Raw genomic sequence first — 23,057 nt, 5'->3', positions numbered from 1 at the left:
ATCTCCATTGTTATGCATTTTGTAGATACAGTAGATTTGATATATGGCAAGATGAAAAGAATCAGGGATGGGAGAGAGATGAAGTATGGGAGGCCATGAGACTGCCAGGGCATGGCATGAGAATCTGGAGTACCTGTGGCAAAGAGGTGCCCTACTGAAGGTGACATCCCTGAAATGGCCTATTAAGAATGGGTTGAAGAAAGTTTTTATGTTTCTCTGTTGTACATGAGATTTATATCAGGGTAATCTTTTATACATTGGGAAGATGGTGGTGGACTAAACTAATCTTGGTGAGTTTGGATGTCTGTATGCTTGTGCTAGGGAGTGTTGAACTGGAGGGATTAAGGATACAAGGAAATATTCATTCCTCTAGCCTGCAAATGCTGGGTTCTTTTTTTATGCTTCAGCAGATCCTGCAGCAGTTTACTCTCTTATGCCTAGAAACTTCAAAAATGGTTCCTGAGAAAAGTTTTCCTATCTTACGATACACTTGCCCATTACCTCAAAGCAGAGATTGGATTTTTTTTTTTAAGATTTTATTTATTTGACAAAGAGATAGAGAGAGAGCACAAATAGGCAGAGGGAGAGGGAGAAGCAGGCTCTCCGCTGAGCAAGGAGCCCGATACAGGGCCTAGGATCATGACCTGAGCCAAAAAAGCCGCTTAACCGACTGAGCCACTCAGGTGCCCCGAGGTTGGATATTTTTAATGTGGAAAAATAGGAAACAATCTCAACTTTCATAGTGAAACATCAACTATCCATATACCTGTGTGGTGCATAAATCATATTACTCTCTTTTATTAACATACAAAAGGGCTGGGTATCAATTACCTATTAACAGTATAATGCTGTATAACAAGCAACCACCCCCCCCACCCCGTAGTTTACAATAAGCATTTATTTAGCTCATAAATCTGTAGTGTTCCCTGGTGTGGGCTGGGCTTTGCAGGGCTTGCCCAGATGTCTGTGGTTGGCTACACAAGGCAGTTAGGCAGCTCTTGTTCTTGGTTAGGTTTGCTCCCATGATGGGGCATTGGCAGGCTATTGGTCGATTCTTATTCCTTTGGAGGACTTGGCTTCACTCTATGTGACTATTGTCCACTAGTAAGCTAGCCTAGACATGTTTTCATGGCAACGGCAGAGGACAAGAGGCAGGCAGAGTCATAGAAATATTTTTTTCCAGCTTCTATTTGCATCACATCTGTTATATCTCATTGCTCAAGCAAGTTGCAATACCTTGATAAGAAGATGGATTCTGACCTTTTAGGGAAGAGAACTGCAAGGATATATGGCAAAAGATGTTGATAAAGGGTGAAGTGAAGAATTGGAATTATTCAAAGAATCAATTTACCATAGTTGGTAATCTGGATATTTACCAGTGACTCTAACAGTCTGTCAAAAGTCCTGTTAAGACTCTTGATATTTAGATTAAAAGGACATGCTAAGTTTCCATTCTTCTATATTGTTTAAGCGTTACCATTGAATCAAGCTGGATTACTCAGAAAAACTTATACCTATATACCAGTTTTCAATTTATTGTCTTTCAGCCCCAAATCAACATTCCATGCCCTGCTATGTGAAACTGGAACTGAACCCTGTAAATATTTCTTCTCTGCCAGCTGGCTTGATATTAATCTTTGTTAATACATGGTGCTGCAGGGACCTTGTCAAGGTGATGGTGGCAGGAAGGCACTTCCCTTCCAAGTTCTGATTCTCATTTGTTTTTATTCATTGTGGAAGTCAGTGGATCAATGTGGAGATGGCCCAATGGGGCTCTCTTCAGTGGCATTCATGGACCAGCTCCTGCCTCTCACCTGGCCCCTGTGTCAGTGGTAGCTGTGGTTGCACCTTCTGGTAGCTATCTTCCTACCTGGCTGGGACACTTACACAGATCAGATGGCAAATGCCCTCTGGCAAGTTTCTTCCCCTCTGACCATCTATTCCTGTGGTAGCTCTTGCCCTCTTCAAAGTCCTTAGTTTTTCATTGCTTGCATTCCCTTGGCCTAGTAGTTGCTTTTCTGCAAGTGCTACTTCTGAATCCCTTAGAGCAGGGGTTGGCAAACTATGGCCAGTGGGCAAAATAAGGCACTAGCACTGCATACTTATAAAATTAGTTAAAAATTCATAATTTTAATACCTAATTATGGGAAAGTTGTAGGTAAGCAAGTATTCAAATGCAATGTTGGAATGAGTGTACTAACTTTTGGGAAGTCAATATGAATTATGTAACATATAATTATATAGGCAATGTGTAATGAAACCCTTAAAATGCACACATACTTCTTAGCTCAAAAGTTTATAAAAGAATGGAAGATGTATAAAGACTTACATATAGGTGTGTTTATTATAGTTCTGCTTATAATAGCAAAAACTGGGAAAGCTTTAAATGTCTAACAGTTGAGACTGGTTGAGCAAATTATATCCATTATATCCATGAATTAGATTATATTCATGTTGGAGAATAATATTTATTAACATGGAAAAATCATAATTTTATTTTCATTCTTGCATTTTTAATAATACATTCTAGAGGTTTAAAAGAAAGAATAATCAGTTGGGATTGGGGAGATTTTGATGTTTTCTTCCCTTTGTTCTTCTCAAGTTTTTCACATTTAGGTGTTTTTAAAGCTCCCTTTTTAAACCTTGTGCTACTGGGCCACTCATGCAAACCTATCTTTCTTTATTGCTTAAGAAGGCTTTTCACCTTCTCCAACTTGAGATGTGGTCTTTATTTAATATATTTTTATATCCATTGTACTGATCCTGGCCATAGAATCCCAGCTATCCACTCCCTTGGTATTGGGTTATCATTAAATCATGATGTAGTGTTTTGGGGAAGATGTTAAACCTCACTAGAGGCCAGGAACTTTCAAGAAGATGGAAAGTGATGCTTGCACACAAGCATTTTCAAATTGGGGATGAAGTTTCTTGACTCCTCTCATTTCTTCTGATAAAGATTCTACCCCTATAAAATAATATAAAATAGAGTTGTAGGGGTAGGGCTTGTGTTGGCAGGACCTGGGAAAATTGGGAAATATTATTTTATGAGAAGTGATTTCTTTTCTTTCTTTCTTTTTTTTTTTCCTTTAATGTGTATTGGCTCCAAGCCCAGCATGAACTCACGACTATGAGATCAAGACCTGTGCCAAGATTAAAAGTCAGACCCTCAACGGACTGAGCCACCGAAGTGCCCCAAGAAGTGATTTCTTGATATATATGTATGTCATGGTAAAAAAATACGTACCTTGAGATTGACTGGTGGTATCGTTGCCTGTCTTATGAGGCCACAGTAGCATCAGGAGGACAGTAACATCCCTTAGACATCATCATCTCAGTGACCACAGAGGTCACAACTACCAAGGGAGAGACCTAGTATGGGTGATGGTATGTACTATCTAAAGGAGGCTAGAAGAAGCCCCTATATATGATAGAATTATGAATTTTTTCCTTTGTGTTTTAAATTTTTTTCTATAATAAATCAGTAGTATTTGTGCAAGTATTAACAAATGTAATAAAAATTTATTTGGAATTAAAAGAGCCTCAATCCAAAGAAAAGAGGTCGAATTTTACACTTTCTTTTTTTTTTTTTTAAAGATTTTATTTATTTATTTGACAGACAGAGATCACAAGCAGGCAAACAGGCAGGCAGAGAGAAGGAGAGGAGGAAGCAGGCTCCCCACAGAGCAGAGAGCCCGATGCTGGACTCGATTCCAGGACCCTGAGATCATGACTTGAGCCAAAGGCAGCGGCTTAACCCACTGAACCACCCAGGCACCCCAAGGTCGAATTTTATACTTTCTGATGTCTTCTTCCTTCCATAAATCACAGTGCTTAACTGGCTACCTTTTCCATCTACAGATAAGGACAGAGTTTATGAGTATGACAGGCAGAAAAAATATACAGTCCTAAAAAAGTATTTTTTTTTTTAATCTTTGACCCCTCAGGAACTGCATTACACAATTCTAAGGGTCACTACTCACATGTCTTTGATGTGAATTATGCCCCATGGAGTTGAAATGTAGAGTTGCTCTTCTCTCCCCTATATTTACTTCTTAACTTACTTAATTATGTTGTTGAGAATAAGAAGCCCTAGAGGATATTCTAGATTGCTTCATAATTTAATGTATTAAGTCAGTTTTTCAAAAAGATAAATTAACTTTGACACTTGACCTACTGTCCAAATAGGGCATTTTACTTCTCTGAACCATTTTCTAATTCTTGAAAAAAGTCAGGGTGATTTACTTGATATCTTACAAACTGAGACTCTGGGCACTAAGCTAGGGAAGACTCATTAACATAATCAATTTAAAATAGTTTAAAATTGCTGGTATGTGTGGTAGGCTCTAATGTCTTCTAGGTCCTGGGTTAAATTCTTTAAACTGAAATTTTTGGTTAGATAGTTAACATATCTTTGCGCAGAGCAAGTATTTATTTAAGATACTCTGATGTTATATTTTTGCATTTCAAGTCCATGAAATTTTGAGAGGGAAATGTAGGTGACTCCCTTATCAGAAAGTCATGACTTGTTCCAAGTCTGGGTCTTACTGATTGTAGTTTTTTGGGTCCCATGTTGACTTTATTATATATAAAATGAACATCATAATACCTGCTCATATTAGTTTTCTATGGCTGTCATCACAAATTACCATGAACTTAATAGCTTAAAAACAAATTTATTATTTCACAGTTTTGTAGGTCAGAAATCTGCATAGGCCTCATGGGGCCAAAATCAAAATGAGAGCAGGGCTTCATTCCATATTGGTGGCTCTAGGGGAGAATCTATTTCTTAATCTTTTCGAGCTTCCAGAAACTGCTCACATTTATTGACTTTTTCTTCATCCTTCACCTTCAAAGTTAGCACTGTAACATCTCTCTGACCCTCATTCTTCTGCTTCCCTCTTCCTCTTTTATGGAACTTTGTGATTATATTGGGCCCCAGTGGAAAATCTAGGATAATCTTTCTAACTTAAGACTAGGTGATTATCAACTTTACTTCCCTCTGCAACCTTAGTTCCCCTTTGCCTCGCATTCTAACAGATTCACAGGTTCTGAGGATTAAGATGAGGACATTTCAGGAGGCCATTATTCTGCCTATCCACTGCTCTACCCACCCTACTTGGTAGTTAAGAGAATAAGATATAAAAGCATTTTAACATTATCTATTACTATAATATAAAGGTCCATTTAAAATATTGGATGGATAAAATATTTTTGTGTGTTTCAAGTTGAAATAAACTGAAAAAGTCATCCCCATCAACATTTGATATTACCAGTTTTTTGTTTTATTTTATTTTATTTTTTTTATGTAATGTTTAAGTGTGAGCCCCTCTAACTGCACATTTCATCTTTTTTTTTTTTTAAAGATTTTATTTATTTATTTGACAGAGAGAGATCACAAGTAGGCAGAGAGGGAGGCAGAGAGAGAGAGGAGGAAGCAGGCTCCCTGCTGAGCAGAAAGCCCGATGCAGGACTCGATCCCAGGACCCTGAGATCATGACCTGAGCCGAAGGCAGCGGCTTAACCCACTGAGCCACCCAGGCACCCCAGTTTTTTGTTTTAATATAAACTAGTCAGTAGTTATTTTTTAACTTCGATCTGCAGTTACTTAAGACTAATAAGAGTGAATGCCATTTTATGTGTTCACTGGCTATTTGTGTATCATATTGTAAAAGGTCAACTAAAACATTTTATCTATTTTTAAAAGGCTCCATTCTATATGCACTGAGTTGTATGAATTTGCAGTGCATTTGTGTTATGGCAATTTACCTAAGCTGGAACTACTATTCCGAGGATTCCCTGCCCTGCACAGTTCTGATTACTGTAGACCACAGGAGGAAATTTGCACAGAATTTGGGATACAAATGTGAAGAAATAGCCATTCTTCTTTTCATTTGTGGAAGGTTAGAGCAAAGAGGATAGCACGTTGTTGCTTATTTGCCGATTACCTTGCTGACATGAGACAGCAGCTGACTTGTAGCTCCTTTTGTGCAGCGAGGCTTCTCTACCCGACCCTGAATCCTAGACTGGCTACATGTTTGTCTCCTGTGACGGGTTGAATTATCCTTCCAGAAGATATGCTGGAGTCCTAATCTTCAGTCCCTCAGTATGTGGCCTTACTTGGAGATAGGGTCTTTACAGAGATACACTAAAATGAGGTCATTAGGGTGGGTCGCAACCCAATACAGCTGGTGTTCTCATAAAAAGGGAGGGTTTGGACACAAAGACAGACATATACACTGCAGGGAGAATACCATAGGAACATGAAGGAAGAGATTAGAGTGGTTCAACAGAAGCCAGGAACATCAAAGATTGCCAGCAAACCACCAGAAACTAGGAAGCTAAGATCTGAGAGGCATGGACCAGATGCTTTTTCAGCCCTCAAGAGGAAGCAACCTGCCAACAGGTTGATCTCTGACTTCTAGCCTCTAGAACTAAGACAATAAATTTCTTTTCTAAGCCACCCAGTTTTTAGTACTTTGTTAAGGCAGCTCTAGCAGACTAATGCATCTCCTAATCACTGATGTTAGAAGCTTGAAAGTCGTGAGAGATCTACAAGGGTTCCAGTTTGTCCTTGGGGGTTCTAACCCAAATTTGCAGATTCCTTTGTCATTACTTCCCTCATTTCACATCTGACTTTACTGCATGACTGTTTTATCTGATGATCTCATGTTCTAGTGTCAGATGTAGAGGCAACAGATTCACAGAGATTCTCCCATAATTTTTTGAGGTTCATATAATAAAAATGTCTCTTTCCCTGCCTGTGTGCACACATGCACATGCACACACACATACTTTCTAGTGGTTCTGTTTCTTTGATCCAGCCTTGATTAACATAGAATTCTTCATATGCGTTTCATAGCAATCCTTAGGTATATATTATGGGAATATTTTCCCCTCAGACTGTGACTGTCTTCATTTTCATAATGGTGTTTCTGAAGAGCAACAATTCTTAATTTTGATGAAATAAGATTTATTAATGTTCTAAGTTTATGGTTAGTGATTTTTTTGGGATCTGGTCTAAGAAATCTTTCTTTACTCCCAAGTCATGAAGTTCTCTCCCACTTTTTTTGAGCATAGTATGAGGTAGTGGTCAGAATTCTTTTATTTATTTATTTTCTTTCTCTTTCTTGAGGAGATTCAGTTGTTTCAATACCATTTATTAAAATGACCTTTCTTTCTTCTCTGAATCACATTAGTAACTTTTGTTGAAAATCAATTGACCATTTTCAGGTAGGCTTATGGCTGGACTCAATTTTGTTTCATTGATTTACTTGTCTATCCTTAGACCAAGATCACATTGTAAGGACTACTGTACTTTTATAGTAAACCTTGAAATCAGAGTGTGTAAATCTCCCATCTTTGTTCTTTTTCAAAACTGTTTTGACTATTCTAGATTCTTTGAATTTATATATAAATTTAGAATGAGCTTGTCAATTTCTTTAAAAAGTCTTCCTGGGACTTTGGGATTGAATTGGATAGATAGATCAATTTAGGAAAGTATTTATATCTTAATAATGTTGAGTTTTCCAATCTATGAACATGGCATATATCTCCATTTATTTAGGCCTTCCTTAAATTCTCTCAGGAAATATTTAGTTTTCAATGTAGAGGCTTCATCCACTTTTTATTAAATTTATTCTTAACCATTTTAAAGCTATTATCAGTAGTATCCATTTTAAAGCTATTATCAGTAGCATTTTATTTTTTTAATTTTAAAAATGTGTTTATTTTATTTTATTTATTTACTCATGAGAGAGAGGCATAGGCAGAGGAACAAGCATGCTCCCAAGGAGCAGTGAGCCTGATGTGGGACTCGATCCCAGGACCCTGGGTTCATGATCTGAGCTGAAGGCAGATGCTTAACCATCTGAGCCACCCAGGCACCCATCAATAGTATTTTTAAATGTTTTCTAATTGCTTGTTGATAGTATGTATAAATGCAATTTATTTTTGTATACTGACCTTGAGTCCAATAATTTTATTAAATTTACTTGTTAGTTTTAATTAAAAAAAATTGGTTCTTGGATAAAATTCAAAACACTGACAACACTAAATACTGGCAAGGTTGTGGGGCAACAGAAAATCTCATTCGTTCCTGGTAGAAAGAAAAAAATGGTACAGACTCTTTAGAAAACAGTTTGACACTCCTTTACAAAGCTAAATATAGGCTTACCGTGTGATCCCAGAACCATGCTTCTAGGTATTTACTCCTAGACCTGCACATGAATGTTTATTGCAGCTTTATTCAGAATCACCAGAAACTGAAAGCAGCCAAGGTGCATCCCAATAGGTTATTGGATGGGCAAACTTTGACAGATCCTACAATAGAATATTATTTGGCATTAAAAAGAAAGGAGCTATCAAGCTGTAAAAAGACATGGAAGAACCTTAAATGCATATTACTGAGTAAAAGAGGTCAACCCCAATAGGCTATGATTACAACTATATGACATTCTGGAATAATCCAAAACTATGGAGACAGTAAAAAGATTAGTGGTTGCCAGGGGTTTGTGGGAAGGAACATTGAGTAAGTGGAACAGAGTATTCTTAGGGTGATAAATTATTATTTTAAATTATTTTTAAAAAGATTTTATTTATCTGAGAGAGATAGAAGAGGTGGGGGGACGGGCAAAGGAGAGGGAGAAGCAGGCCCCCCGCCGAGCAGGGAGCCCCATGTGGGACTGGATCCCAGGACTCTAGGATCCATGGCCTGAGCCGAAGGCAGACGCTTAACCAGCTGAGTCATCCAAGCACCCCTGGTCGTAAAATTATTTTAAATGAGTATGTGTTGGGGTTATGCAACATTATATATTTGTCGAAACCCATAGAATTGTAGAACACAATGCGCGAACCGTGATGTAAACCATGGACTTTAGTTAATAATAGTCTATCAGTCTTGGTTCAAGAATTATAACAAATGGACCACACAAATGCAAGAAGTTAGTAATAGGCAAAACTATACGTGAAACTGTGAAGGGGCATGTAGGAATTTTTTTTATACTTTCTCTTCAATTTTTCCGTAAACCTAAGAGAGCTCTGAAAGATAGCCTATTAAAAATAGATTTCTGGAGAGCCTGGTTAACTCAGTCTGTTAAAAACCCTCCACCTTCAGCTCAGGTCATTATCTCAGGGTTCTGGGATCAAGCCCTCCATCAGGCACCCTGCTCCCCAGGGAGTCTGCTTCTCCCTCTCCTTCTGCCCCTCCCCCTGCTTGTGCTCACAGGTGTGCATGTGCTCTCCCTCTCTCTCAAATAAGTAAAAATGAATGAATAAAATCTTAAAAAATAGACGTCTTAAGATTTTGAAATCTCTCTGCAATCATATCTTTGAATAAGCAGGGTGAAAGCATACACTGTGAAATAGAAGTGGTGAAAGGGTTTCCCTTTCTCCGGTTCTCGCCAACACCTGTTGTTTCTTGTGTTGTTAATTTTATATTGCCCCTTTTATAACTAGATTATTTGTTTTTTGAGTGTTGAGTTTAATAAGTTTTTTTATATATTTTGGATACTAACTCTTTATCATATATGTCATTTGCAGTTATCTTCTCCCATTTGGTAGGTTGTGTTTTAGTTTTATTGATTATTTCCTGTTCTCAAGCATTTTAATCTGTAGCCCCCCCCCCCCCCCCCCCCCCCTTCTTTTTTTTTTTTTTTTTTTTTTTTATTTTTTTCTTTTTTAAAAATTTTTAATCTTTTTCCCCCCCCCCCCCCCAAAATAATAGTTCTTTTCCAGTTTTGGATTCAGGATTATTATCATCTCATAAAAGAAGTTGGGAAGTATTTCTAGGTTATTTGAAAGAGATTGTATAATGGTTTATTTCTTCTTAATGTTTGATGGAATTTACTGGTGAAGCATTTCTGGACTGAAGTTTTCTTTGTGGGAAATAATTTATAAATTCAAATACCTTATGTGGTTATTTGGATTTCGTTTTTCTTGTGAGTTTGGTATGCTGTATTTTTTAAAAAGATTTTTATCTAGTTTCTTGTAACTTTTGTATCTCTTGTCATGAAATTACTCATAATATTTATTTATTATCCTTTTAATATCTAAGGCTTTAATAATAAAGTCTCTTCTTTCATTCCTGATAGGTGTGGTTATCACCCTGATGGATGTGGTACAGCTTATGGAAGCTTTGTCCATTGGTGAGTGGCTATTTTTATTTAAGTAGCCATTTTAATATGGACCAAACTTGCTTTGAGTAAATACATCTCAGTCCTTGTCTAAATCACAAGTGAGAGTTTCATCTTTGGCAAATATTAGGGAACTAATCTGGATTCAGCCAGTATGAGGGCCATGCAAGTGCAGACCTTAGCAAGGCTATAGCTGTAGGTAGCAGGGAGGCAGAGGATATTTCATTAAATTCTGACCACAGCAACAGTAACAGTAACAGAGTCCCACCATCTAAGATGTGCAGCCATTGCAGCCCAATTGTGAATTATACAGGCCCTGGCTTTTGCTGTATTTGGGCCAAGTGAGGACCCAGAGGCTTAGGGAGAATGTGCCGCTGATGCAGTAGAGGATGAGAGTTTTACCTCTTTTATATGTAATATTTTCAGATATCAAGACCTAGCAAAATTATCTGATGCTTGTTCTACAGAAATTTATAGGCCAGGACTTAAAACTATACCTAAGTTTTGTGAGTGGCTCAGAGCATTGATGTGTGTGTTTCCAGCAGCCTGAGGTAGGCTGAGAAGACAGGTAACTTCAAGTCTGTTCTCTGTGTTGTTTTCAAGTGCATTCTGGCCCAAGGGAGGATCATGTACATAGACTGACTGCTTGTGTTGTATGTGCCTTGACCACAGGCTTATTAGAGCTAGTCATCTCATCATGTGACCTCAGCTGGCTCTGGGTTTAATTACATAAACACTGCCTGATAACTTTGGAATGTCACAAAAATTGTGTCTTTATTCATAAGTGTAGCTCTTAATGATAAGAAGCAGCATCAAGGTTTCTGGTTCTTATGAAGATGATGAATAAGCCAGGGTGGTCAGCTTGCTCCCCCTAAATCAACCTTGGAGAAACTGTAGAATCAAGAGATAAAAATAAATTCCAGGAAGTAACAACAATACTCCATGAAGAAATCCTTGGGAAACTGAAGTTTGTTTTCACTTACTTTGTATATAAAAGATAGATGGCTGCAACCCAGGGTGCAGGGTGGCAGTAAGAGGGTTTGTTGGAGGAACACAGTGATAAGACAAACAGAAATCTGTAGAGAGTGATTATACAGCCTAAACAGATGTGGGTAGACAGGCCTCAGCAGTTTTGTAAAGAGGCAGAGGCTATTGCAGATGGGTCATAGGGGAAATGGAAATGAAGAGGTTTTGAATGTGCAAGAAAGTCCCCTCAAATAAGCCCCAGTGATTAGAGCTAACACCACTGTAAATTCCTAAATTTTGCAAAAACACAGTAATAACATAAATGCTGGCTCTCTGAGAAATAGGTAAATTTTCTCTCCAGACACAGTAAACATAGTGTCATTATTAGTATGAGAATTAAAAGATGCAACTAAAGTGCTTAGCCCAGAGCTAGGACAATAGTTAGTGCTCAGTAAATATTTGCTAACATTTAAAATTATTTTAAAGATCAATTTAAGATGTAAGATACTCCCTGAGTGGCCTGTTGAAGTCATTTGAATAAAACCTCTGTTTTGCCCCTCTTTTTCTTCAACATGACTATCAAAAGAAAAGGTCTTATGAGGCAAGAAGAAATATGTATCTATGAAAAGGGTGTATTCTCTAGAAATCTATAAACCTATACCTAGAAGTACCCAAGAAAACCTTTGGAGGAGTTGACATAAATGATATTGGAGAGTATTAGAGACTCCTCAGGCAAATGAATATGTGTGATGTATTCTTTTTTTTATTATTAAAATATAATGTATTATTTGTTTCAAGGGTATAGGTCTATGGTTCATGTGAGATGTATTCTTGAAATAGATCACAAAAATTGCACAGAGGCAAGAGATGAAGAAAATTGGGCTTTCCTTTATCTAGAGATCTGTCAGTTGGGTTATTCAGTTGAAGTCAGACCCTGTTTCAGTCAGTTCATTTTTAATAGGTATAAGAGTGATAAAGTCAATTCCTTTGCTGGTCCAAGTTCTGGTTGGGAAGGAACTATTAGTTGATGACATGGAAATGATTGAAACTTTGGGATAAAGCAACTATTTATTATTTCAATTAAAAAAACTACAAAAGGTTAGTGAGTGATTAAAAAAAATACCCATATACTTCTCACCTGGATTTCATAGTTACTCACATTTTGCCTAGGCATCAGTTCTTTCTCTAGTTTTCTAATACTGTCAAATGCCAATATGGAAAATGTTACATTAGTTATAGCAGTTCTATAAGTCAAAAGTATTGGAATAGGGCTATTTATCAGTATAATACTGCCTCTTGATTTGTATTATGCGTTGTGTTCATTTTTGCAGTTCTCTTGCTTATTGTGGGTGGGTGTGTTCCCTTCAAGTTTTTCATGAGCAGTCTTCATACCTGTGATTCCCCCTTTCAAAAAAGTGGGTGGCAATTTACTCAGTGGAATGTGCTATTTCTTAATATAGAGAAGAGACCATTTCAAGGAAATACTTTGGACCTTAGGATCCTTTAAAGAGAAAAGGAAGAAATTGATAATCTGATTTTTACTGATATGGAAAGTAATGATTCTGAGAAATACCTATGTATATCCAATACAAAGGTGGAGTGACTTCTATTTCAAAATAAATCTTGAATTTCTAAATAAAATAGTATTTCACTTTCATATAATGTTATTAATGCTATTCCTTTCAAGAGCTCAATTTTTTTTTTCAAATTTATTTCTCCATTCATTTTCATCATAATTCTGTGATGTACATAAGATGGGGTAGTTATAATTTAATGGTTAAAATTCTAAAGAGAAAATACATCTTTTGGAAATTTTATTTGAAAGTTGAGAAAATGTATTTTATTTTCCCTTGCCAGAAATTGTGAAGACTATAAAACATATCAAAACATATATAGTATGTGTCCCTTTTTACTTGAAAATTTGTATTATTGATGCTTATAACCAAGAGACTAGAAAAATGAAACACATAAAAATACTTTGTGCTTTTTTTTATGACTATAGATGGGTGTCATTTGTCACTATACTTCTGAAAGCCATGAACTTTTCTATAGCAAATCCTGAAAGAATGAAATCAGCTCAAGTATATGCCTTGGTAAAAGTAGTATAGAGAGAAGAATCTTAGCAGGCTTGATGAAGTCCTGTTAGATACAAGTAAGAAAGATCATTAATACTGCTTAAGAAAATACTCTAATTATTTTCTGACAATTCAAACCCTGTGCATGGAATGCTTCTTGAAATGTTTGAAGTCATATCTTTCATTGAAGAATATATACTCGAGTATTATTAGGTCTAATATATGCTTATAGAGATGAAAGATGATTTTACTTACCTACTTATATTTCTAGTATTTTTGTCAGTTCTTATACTTTAGTATTAAAGAAGAAAAACATGTTTTTTTTTTTTAAGATTTTATTTATTTATTTAGAGAGCAAGTGCCTGGGTGGGGGGAGGGACAAAGAGAGAGGGAAAGAGAGAATCTTAAGCAGACTCTGTGTTAAGTGTGGAACCAGACTTGGGATTTTTTTTTTTAATTTTTAATTTTTTATAAACATATATTTTTATCCCCAGGGGTACAGGTCTGTGAATCACCAGGTTTACACACTTCACAGCACTCACCATAGCACATACCCTCCCCAATGTCTAGACGTGGGATCTTGACCCAAGATCTTTACCTGAGCTGAAATCAAGAATCAGTTGCTTAACCAACTGAGCCACCTTGGGACCCCAGAAATTCATGTTTTTAAAATGAAATAATGTCTCTGTGAGCTTTTAGAAACTTATTTGATCTAATTCCAAACAGTACATTTACAGAACTGTGATATTAAAAAAATAAAAATTCTTTGTTGTACATTTGAGTTATTGCCCTTGTAATTATTGCATGTTTAATGACTTAGGAATCTGATCCATCAATAATTATTTATTAATCAATCTCTGTATTATTACACTTTAATATGTGTTGTGGGACAAAAACAAAAAAAGGATGATAAATCATGGAACTTTCTCATAATGACCATCATTCTTTATGGGCAAAACATATGCATCCTAAAAATTAGAGAATAATCAAATGCTAAACAGCCTTACTGAGAGTACAGAGAATGGAGATACCAGGCTGAAGTGCCTGAGATTTTTATGAAAAAGATGAGATTTGAGCTTAGCTTTGAAAAAAAAGGTTAAGGATCCTTGAAAGTCAGGACATAGAGAAACTAATTTTTTATGTGCTGGGCATAAAGGTTCATTAGTCTTGGTGAAAGCAAATTATGGGAATAATCCTGTCTTAGGAAAATTAGTCTGGATGTTCTCTGTTGAATAGGTACATGACTTGGGGAAGAGTGGCAGAAGAGACTGGTTATCCTGTATTCCTTTTTCCCCAGGGATTTTTCCTTAACTCTCCAGCAGGAGAATATTTGGATTATTGGGGTGCCCGGCCATCCATTTCCAGCTTTCCTTTCATTTAACTGTGGCTATGTGAAATGTTCTAGCCTAGGGTTTGTGAGGGAAAATGATACTTTGAAAGTGATACTTCCAAAGACATGTCCTTAGAGGAAGGGCTATACTTTTTGTCCCCCCTACCTCTATCCTGCTGCTATGGGAGAGAAATGATCTATCTTTTCAAAGCTAGAAACCCAGGTTTCTTATTTCATGCAGCTAAACCTATATCCTAATTAATTTAAAATCTGCTACGTGCATATGGTGTACTGCATATAACAGAAACTTAAATAGGTGAATTTGTTTGATGGCTTCAAGGATAAAGACATTTCACAATGTAAAAAGAGTATTTTTTTTTTTTTTTTTAATGGCATAGCAAAACAGTGGCAAGTATACCTCTGATGTCTGGAGTGGCAGATTATGGGCCAAGTGAGCCCATGGCTCTCCAGGGGTGGGAAAAATTCGATGTCTGTTGACTGTTCCCTACCTCTTTCCAAAGGCCCTACCACAGAGAGGAGAACTCAGGCTAGAACTAGCTAGTTTGCAAGTAGAAATGCAAAGGGATATAACTCTGCTGAGAGACTTTGTGCCTTAGGCAATCTTAGATGGCCGAGGGCTTGGTAATTTGGGGACTTGCCCAGTTGAAAAAGTTAACTGATTCTGTAATTCAAATTCAAGCAGTTATAGAACTGTCAGTTTTAGCAGAAGGTAAAGAATAGGGCCCTAAACCTTTTCAAGCATCACTGTTAGACTATGGGAACCTTTCTAGCTGTGGAGAGGAGATGAAGAGTGTTGCCTTGCCACCCAAATCTCAGTTGGCTTCCAATAGCTGCTGGTTGTGCCAGAGTGTTATAGGCATAGCATAGAGATAGTAAATAAAATGTCAATCCTCAAGCCTTGAAACCATCTGTGGTTGTGTTTGGCTGTGTTTATCCCTTGAAAACAAAAGAACTTGAAGCCTAGTGAGTTTTTGAAGGACTATTACTGCCAAATACCTCACATGCCCTGGCTGCAGAAACTTGTGATTTTTTTTTAACCTCTAAAGCAACTTCCAAATCTACAAACTTACGCTGGTTAGAAGTAGGTTGTGGAAGCTGTGCTCATTTCAGATGAATCTAAGAAGGATAATGGACAAGAAAGAAGCCCCTAGAGGGCAAAACCAGAGGCCTGTGAGGAAAATGGACAAGGAGATAGCAGAACTGACATCTTCTAGATTGGCTGAGACCTTTATGAGCTCTTGGAATTTTTACAATATAGGACCATTATTTTTTCAATGTTAAGATTAATTTTTAATTTAAGTATATATGTATCACATATAAGTTTTGTCATAAAATTATGCCCATATTCAATAATTTTAAAGACACACAATTATATATGCTTTTAATCTAGTATATCCATTATCATGAACCCTTTTGGTCCTTGAACTTGCCTTTGTTTTCCCGTCCTAAGTCTTGGTGCAGACATAGCTACCCTGTTGGGGAGAGGTAAGAACTCAAGGATACTAGAGCGATCAGTCTCAGTTATGGATGATTCTGAGAGGCACTTAGCACCATGACTGTGTTATTCAAATGTAAGTAAGAAAATAATGTAAATGAGTCATCTTCATGAGGTTTTTGCACATAAGATGTATTTCATATCACTAAAGATATTTGATAATTAGAGAGCTTTTATTGTGGTTATCCTGTACCTCCCCAATGATTTGTATATTGGGTAAGGAACTACTCCATCGCCCCCCCCCCTTTTTTTGAGTTGGTAACAAATGACTAGACCATCTCTGCACTTGACACAAAGGAGTGCATATCTCTGAAAACAATTGGATTTTGAGCTGATGCAACAATTGTATACAGCCTTGAATTGGTGTCCTTTGAGGTCTGGGTCAGACTATTGTATATATTGAAGGAAGCATGAGACTCAGTTTTTTTTAGAGAGTTCTGCAGCAAGAGTACAGTCAGCTGTGGTGCATTTGAGAGCCGTGAAAGTGTTCAAGCAGGGTATACACTCTTCCTGACTCACTCTGAGCAACTATAACCAATGATTGAGCATGGCTGGGTTTCTAGGTGCTGGCCATTTCTGCCCAGCATGAGACTCATGCAAAAGGCAGTTTTTGCTTTTTGGCTCCCTTTGGGGCTGGTTGAGTTTTTTGAGTGGTACCATAGTCTGGGCTCTTTTTACTCAAGCCTCTTTCTTTCTTCCTTTCCTTTACTTATTCCCACTCCCTCTTCCCTTTATCTTTTATCTGCATCCCCATCTAGTACATCTCTTGCACTTCTAACTGTGACTTGACCACTGCTTCCTGAAGGTTCAGAACAGATACAGGCATACATGCCAATTGTTCATTGTAGAGCCAAGCGATATGCCAGGAGCACATTTTGTTGTGGGATTTGAGTTACTACCCCTGTGCCACTCAATAGAGAATGTTCCTGTTCAAATAGATTCTCCTTTTTACACTTTATCAAATGTCTTTGATTTATCCTCAAGGTTTTCTAAACTCCCAGCCATATTATCTATTTTATTTATTCTCATCTTTTCCCTGAGTCATTGCACTCCCACCCTGGCTCCAATATTTATCAGGTCTCTCTAGAACAGCTATGTGGCTGTCATCCTGGAGTTGCCCTTCACTGCTCTCTTGGGATGGGAATCATTATTCTGGGGGGGGAACCTAGGCCTTCTTTCTTCTTCATTTTGATGGAATACTTTTCTATTTTCTTAAAAGACATTGTTATTCCTAGGAAAGGGTTCAGTTAGCCCCTAAAATCCCCAATATGCCTCCTCTGTAAATGGGGTTAAGTAAAATCCCATTAATGAAATTAAATTACTTTAATACAAATGACTATAAATTATTTATATACAAATATAAATTATAAATAAAAATATTATTATAAGATATAAATTATAAATTATTAAATTAAACAAAGTAGAGTATATGAAGGGTTTAACTTAGTGCTGAGCACATAGTAGATCCTTAACAAACATAGTTTCTGTTCTTCCTCTTATTAAAGAAAAATGAAACTTTTCTGTCCTAATAAACCTTATAAGTAGGTCTAGTTTTATGACCTGTGCAGTAACACAGGGCCCTGTGCTAAGAAGGGCCCAATGCTTGGTTTAATGCTCTATTACCACTGTCTTGAAATTGTTAATAATTTTATCTTTGAGATTGTGTTATATAATTGAAGTCCAGAGGGACAATGGAACATGCATTGCACAGAGGTGGTACATTTAATGTGTGTGTCCATCTTACCTTGTCACTCCATTGACTTAATGCAACTAACATGCTCCATGAACACAGAATTCCAGTGAATGAACAATGTGTGGGAGTTCAATGACATTCAGACAAGTACAAGGTTAAGTATTATGCCTATGACCAAGTAGGGGTGCTGATATCCCTGAGAGGCCATGCTTTTGTTGAACCAGAATTTGCTTTGAATGTGAAAGAAAGACAGTGGCAATCTGGGAGACACAAAAGACCATGGAAAACTGTGTTGGCTCTCTATTAGGCAATTATGCTAGAGATGATAAGGAAAGATAGGATAACCCATAGTTCCTTTTCCTTTTCGTCCTTCCTTACTTAATGGTGAACCAAAGGTAGAGAGTGTTGGTAGAATGCACCAGTACCAAGAAATGAAATAAAAGCAATAAGTTAGTTTTGTTTAGTATTTCTACTCTTCTTCTAAGAATGAACTATATGAATTGTGTAATTTCAATGATTCTGCATATCATTACATGCTCTTGAATTTAAAACTGTTATTGCATAAGGTAAATGTAAATGGTAGAAGTCAGGCTAATAATTTAAAATCTTAATTTTAAAAACTTAGAATGGCATTAAGTAGTGAGTAAGAAATACCGTAACAAGTTAAGAGAGAGACTATGGAATAAAGGAAAAACTGTACATTTCAATAATTTAAATTGTTTCCCCCAGTATTTTGAGCATGAGACTCCATGCTTTTGTTTTACACTAGGCCTCGCAAAATAAGTAGCTCACTCTGCTAATCAAAACTTTTACTGGATTTCAAAGCCTGTATTTTATCAGCAGTCTGGAAAATGATAGCCAGTAAGTTGTATTTCCAATTTTCTTTAATGAAAGATGGAAGCAGTATCACAGGATACAATCTAATGTTGCTTTTAAGTGGTTAATTGTTTTTGCTGAATTGGTGAGTCCAGGGCCAAAAATCCTGCTTAAAAGGTAAAGTGGAAAGGGTAGAGATGGTAAATCTTTTATTGGGCTTTAGTGGTTTTAGGAGAAGAAATTAAAGAACAAAATTGTGTAGAGGAGGTACCAAATGTGAATGCCTTTTAGGGTTATTCTACTCTTTTATGAAAGATTTGTGTGTGAGTATCAGTAGAAGATTCTAGAATCCAGGGCCACTCAAGGTTCCTGCCAATCCTACCAGGCTGATAAATTCTTAGTGGCTGGGAACTGACAAGAGAAACAGAACAGAATCGAATGCTTTTTTTTTTTTAATCCATGAGAAAAAATTCACATGAAATTCATCATCTAATTAAAGACTGAATAATAACTGATGGTACTAGTGCATCAAATCCATATTTGTAATTTTAAAGATACAGCTTGTTATAACTTAGAGTAAGTTTTAAAGATAATCGCTGTAAAGGGGATAGCAACCAAGATGAAAGCCATTGACAAAAGGAAGAAAGATTAAGGATCCTCTAAGCAAGGCTGGAAGGAAGTTTCATGGAAGAGTTTCAGGGAAGTTTTTCTTGTGATTACTTCTCAAGAGAGTATAAAGTGATGGTTTCAGAACTTCAGCCATAATGCTCAATTGTGTATTATTTATTTCACTTTAGAAAGGCATTCAAATGCCACAGCAATCTCTGTGGCTTGGCTGCCTTAAAATAGGTAGCTTCCCGTAGGTGGCAGTGCTTTCAAAAAATTGAAAAATTTTTCATAATTTCAATTATGAAAAAGAAATGTAACACTTTATTGTTATTACTCTATTGTTATTACTCTATTGTTATTACTCAGCAGACTCCCTGCTGAGTGTGGAGCCCGATGTGGGGCTTGATTTCATGACCCAGAGATCATGACCTGAGCTGAAATTAAGAGTCAGATGCTTAACTAACTGAGCCATCCAGGCACTCTAAGCCTGACAATACTTTCCAGAGAAGGTTACCTATTAGCAACCTGCCAAAAATACAAACTAATACCTGAATCAAGAGTGGAAAAGAGGTAGAACTTCATTAACTATTGTTGATTTGATGTTATTTAGTTCCAAATTATTTAAAGATTATCGTTCTTGTGCCACTTTGCTTATCTCTTACTATGTTTTTCTTCTTATGATTAGCCAGTCTCCTCTGCTTTCTTCATGCATTTGTGAAAATCATATTTGTGAATATATGTATATTTGTGAAAACCATATTTATGTATATTAATGATGCATTTTTAGGAAAAGAAAATGATAGGATGGTACCTTTTCATTACAGTTACAGCATATGTATTCAAACATAAATAACCAGAAATCTCCAAACCATGGCAGTGTATAATCTGTAATATTCTAGATCAATAGGAAATTCTGTGACTAAAGAATAAGGGTAATTCTCAATTCCCATATCCTATATGGTTAGCAAATGAGTCTTGCAACTAATTAAGAATAAAGTTATTAAGCAAATTCTTCCACCAACCAAAAGTACAAATAAAAGAGACCCATTTTTATCTACCAAACGACAATAAAAATGAATTTTATTCAGTGATAGTGTAGGGGAATGGTCACTGTCATATATTCTTAAAGGGGAACCAAGTGATACAATTTTTATAGAAGGAAATTTAGCTACATATATGTATCAGAAATTTTAAGATGTTTGTACTTTTTGATATAGTAATCCCAGTTATAGGAATTTATGTTTAGATAATATTTCATACATGTACAGAAGGATAATTATCTAAATATTATTTATAAAAACCCAAAATCGAGAAACCACCTTTGTGTCCAATAATGATAATTTATTATTAAACTAAGGTACTGCCTAAAACAACAATAAAAAACTCAGGAAAAAAATATTTAATGACTTGGAAAGTTGTTTGCAAAATATTTTAAGCAAAAAATTATAAAATCATAATTATATTTTTTGCAGAAAAAATCTGTAGAATAAAATAACAGAAGAGAATATAGACCAAATGGCTAGCTGAGTTTACTTCTGTATAATGGGCTTATGGGTCATTTTACTTTCTTCTTTATGGTATTTTTAAAAAAAGATTTTGTTTATTTATTTTAGAGAGAGAGAGCACTATTGGGGGTGGAGCAGTAAGGGGAGAGGGAAAGATTCTCCAGCAGACTCCCTACTGAGCATGGAGCTGGATGTGAGACTCCATCCTACAATCCTGAGATCATGACCTGAGCCAAAATCACGAGTCAGACACTTAACTGACTGAGCTACCCAGGCATTCCCTTCTTTATGGTTTTTTAATTTTCAAAGTTTTTTATTTTTTTTAAAGATTTTATTTTTATTTATTTATTTGACAGAGATCATAAGTAGGCAGAGAAACAGGCAGAGAGAGAGAGAGAGAGAGAGAGGAGGAAGCAGGCTCCCTGCAGAGCAGAGAGCCCGATGTGGGGCTCGATCCCAGGACCCTGGGATCATGACCTGAGCTGAAGGCAGAGGCTTTAACCCACTGAGCCACCCAGGCGCCCCTAATTTTCAAAGTTCTATAGTGAACATATATTGCATTTGTAATGAAATACATTAACAGTTATATTTTTCCCAGGAAAAAGAAATGTAACACTTTATTGTTATTACTCTAAACATAGAGAGTCAATCATTATATTAACACACTTTGAAAGAGCCCTTTTACAAATAAATAGGTCAATTTCCTTTTTTAGATAATAAAGTAGCATATATTCAGATCTACTTTCCCACTGAGAACAACTAGAAATGCTAGATAAATCACATACATATTTTTGGAAAAGGTTTGTTTGAAAGCATTGGAGAGTTAAAAGTCAAAAGGAGTTGAAGGCCAAGATCTCCCAAGAAAAATAAATGCATTGAAATTAGTGCCATATTTTGCATTGCTAGAGGTTTGAGAAACTGAGTAGAAAATTGTGATTAAAAGAAGGGCCCCCTCTAAGAGCCTCTAAAGGCCCTCAGTTATTTCTACTCACTGGGGAGATAAAAGCTTAAATTCAGTGCCCATTAAAGAGCAGGAGACTTTATAAACCATACAGGCTGTATTTGAGAAGCCTGAAGGACTATATTCTAAGAGATGTGGCCAATTGGATAAAACCATCATAAGGGCTGAAACTAAGCCTTGAAATAGATTAATTATGATTGAATTAAGGTAATCAGCTTCCATTCTTACTGATAGAAGTATTATGGAATACTCTGTGGAAGTACATGAAATTTTAAACCTTAGTTTGTTCCTTCAAACTGTCCCTGAAAATGCTTGTTAGTGAATAAAAATCTTATTAACCATACTAAAGACCAGGTTCAAAAATTGAAAACCAGAGGAAAAGAAAGAGAGAAAGAAAAGAAAAAGAAAGAAAAACCAAGAGAAAAAAAGAAACAGAAAAAACAAACCATAGGCAAACCAAGAGAAAAAAACAAAACAGACAAAACAAACAAATCCATAGGCAATCCAGGTATTGGATAAATGTGATTTATATGTTCAAAATATAAATGGTGAGATAGAGAGTTTGAACTAAAACAGGGAAAAAAATTATAAAATTGAAAAGCAAAATAAACATTTAATTCTCAATAGGTGAGTTTAACAAAAATTAGACAGAGTTGAAAATTAGTGATTGAAGGATAAGTCAGCAGAAAATATTCAGATTGAAGCATGGAAAGGAAACAAACGACACAGAAAATGTATAAGACATAATTAAAAGGTCTAATGTGTGTATAACAAGTCTCAGAAAGATGTGTGGTAATAGAGCAAATACAATGTTTGATGAGAAATTGAGTATTTTTTCCATCCAAAGTTGAAGGCTTCAATCTGTATATTAAAGAAGCATCACAAATCCCAAACACTACAAATACAAAGAAAACCACATCTATGTGCATTATAATAAAACTGCTCATAATCAAATGCAGAAAGAAAAATCTAAAAGCAGCCAAGAACAAAAAAGGGAAAATTACCTTCAAAGGAGCAACAACAATTCTGACAGCTGACTTCTCTATAGAAATGATCAAAGCCAGAAAGCAGTGAAAAAGTACATAATGGTCTGAAAGAAAATATCTTTTCAACTAACATTCTTTAACGCAGTGAAAATATCTTTTAAATATTTTAAAGGATTAAAATAAAGACATTTGAAGTAAAACATGAAAACCCAAAAGATGGAAAAAAACCTTGTTCCCAGCAGATCTACACTAAAAGAAATAGTAAATAATAGAAGAAAAATAATTTAGTGCAGACACATGGTAATTCAGGTAGGAATTAAATGATTAATACACTTGGGGCACATGGGTGGCTCAGCTGGTTGGGGGTCTGCCTTTGGTACAGGTCATGATTCCAAGATTGAGCCCCACATCAGAACCTACTTTTCCCTCTCCCTCTGCCACTCTATCTCAAGTAAATACATTTTAAAAAA

At 36.2% G+C, this 23,057-nt stretch overlaps 1 long non-coding RNA gene across 1 annotated transcript in view; it reads left to right on the top strand.

The window, feature by feature from the left end:
* The window catches only part of LOC132018250 (uncharacterized), a 97,461-nt gene that overhangs the window by 59,264 nt on the left and 15,140 nt on the right, over positions 1-23,057 (top strand). The window contains exons 4-5 of the long non-coding RNA XR_009404482.1: positions 3,113-3,218; positions 10,089-10,142. This is a non-coding gene — a long non-coding RNA (uncharacterized LOC132018250). The remainder of the gene's footprint in view (positions 1-3,112; positions 3,219-10,088; positions 10,143-23,057) is intronic.

This window comes from Mustela nigripes, chromosome 5, assembly GCF_022355385.1.
Source record: "Mustela nigripes isolate SB6536 chromosome 5, MUSNIG.SB6536, whole genome shotgun sequence".
Classification (NCBI taxonomy): Eukaryota; Metazoa; Chordata; class Mammalia; order Carnivora; family Mustelidae; genus Mustela; species Mustela nigripes.
This window is presented reverse-complemented; position numbering and strand designations above follow the sequence as displayed.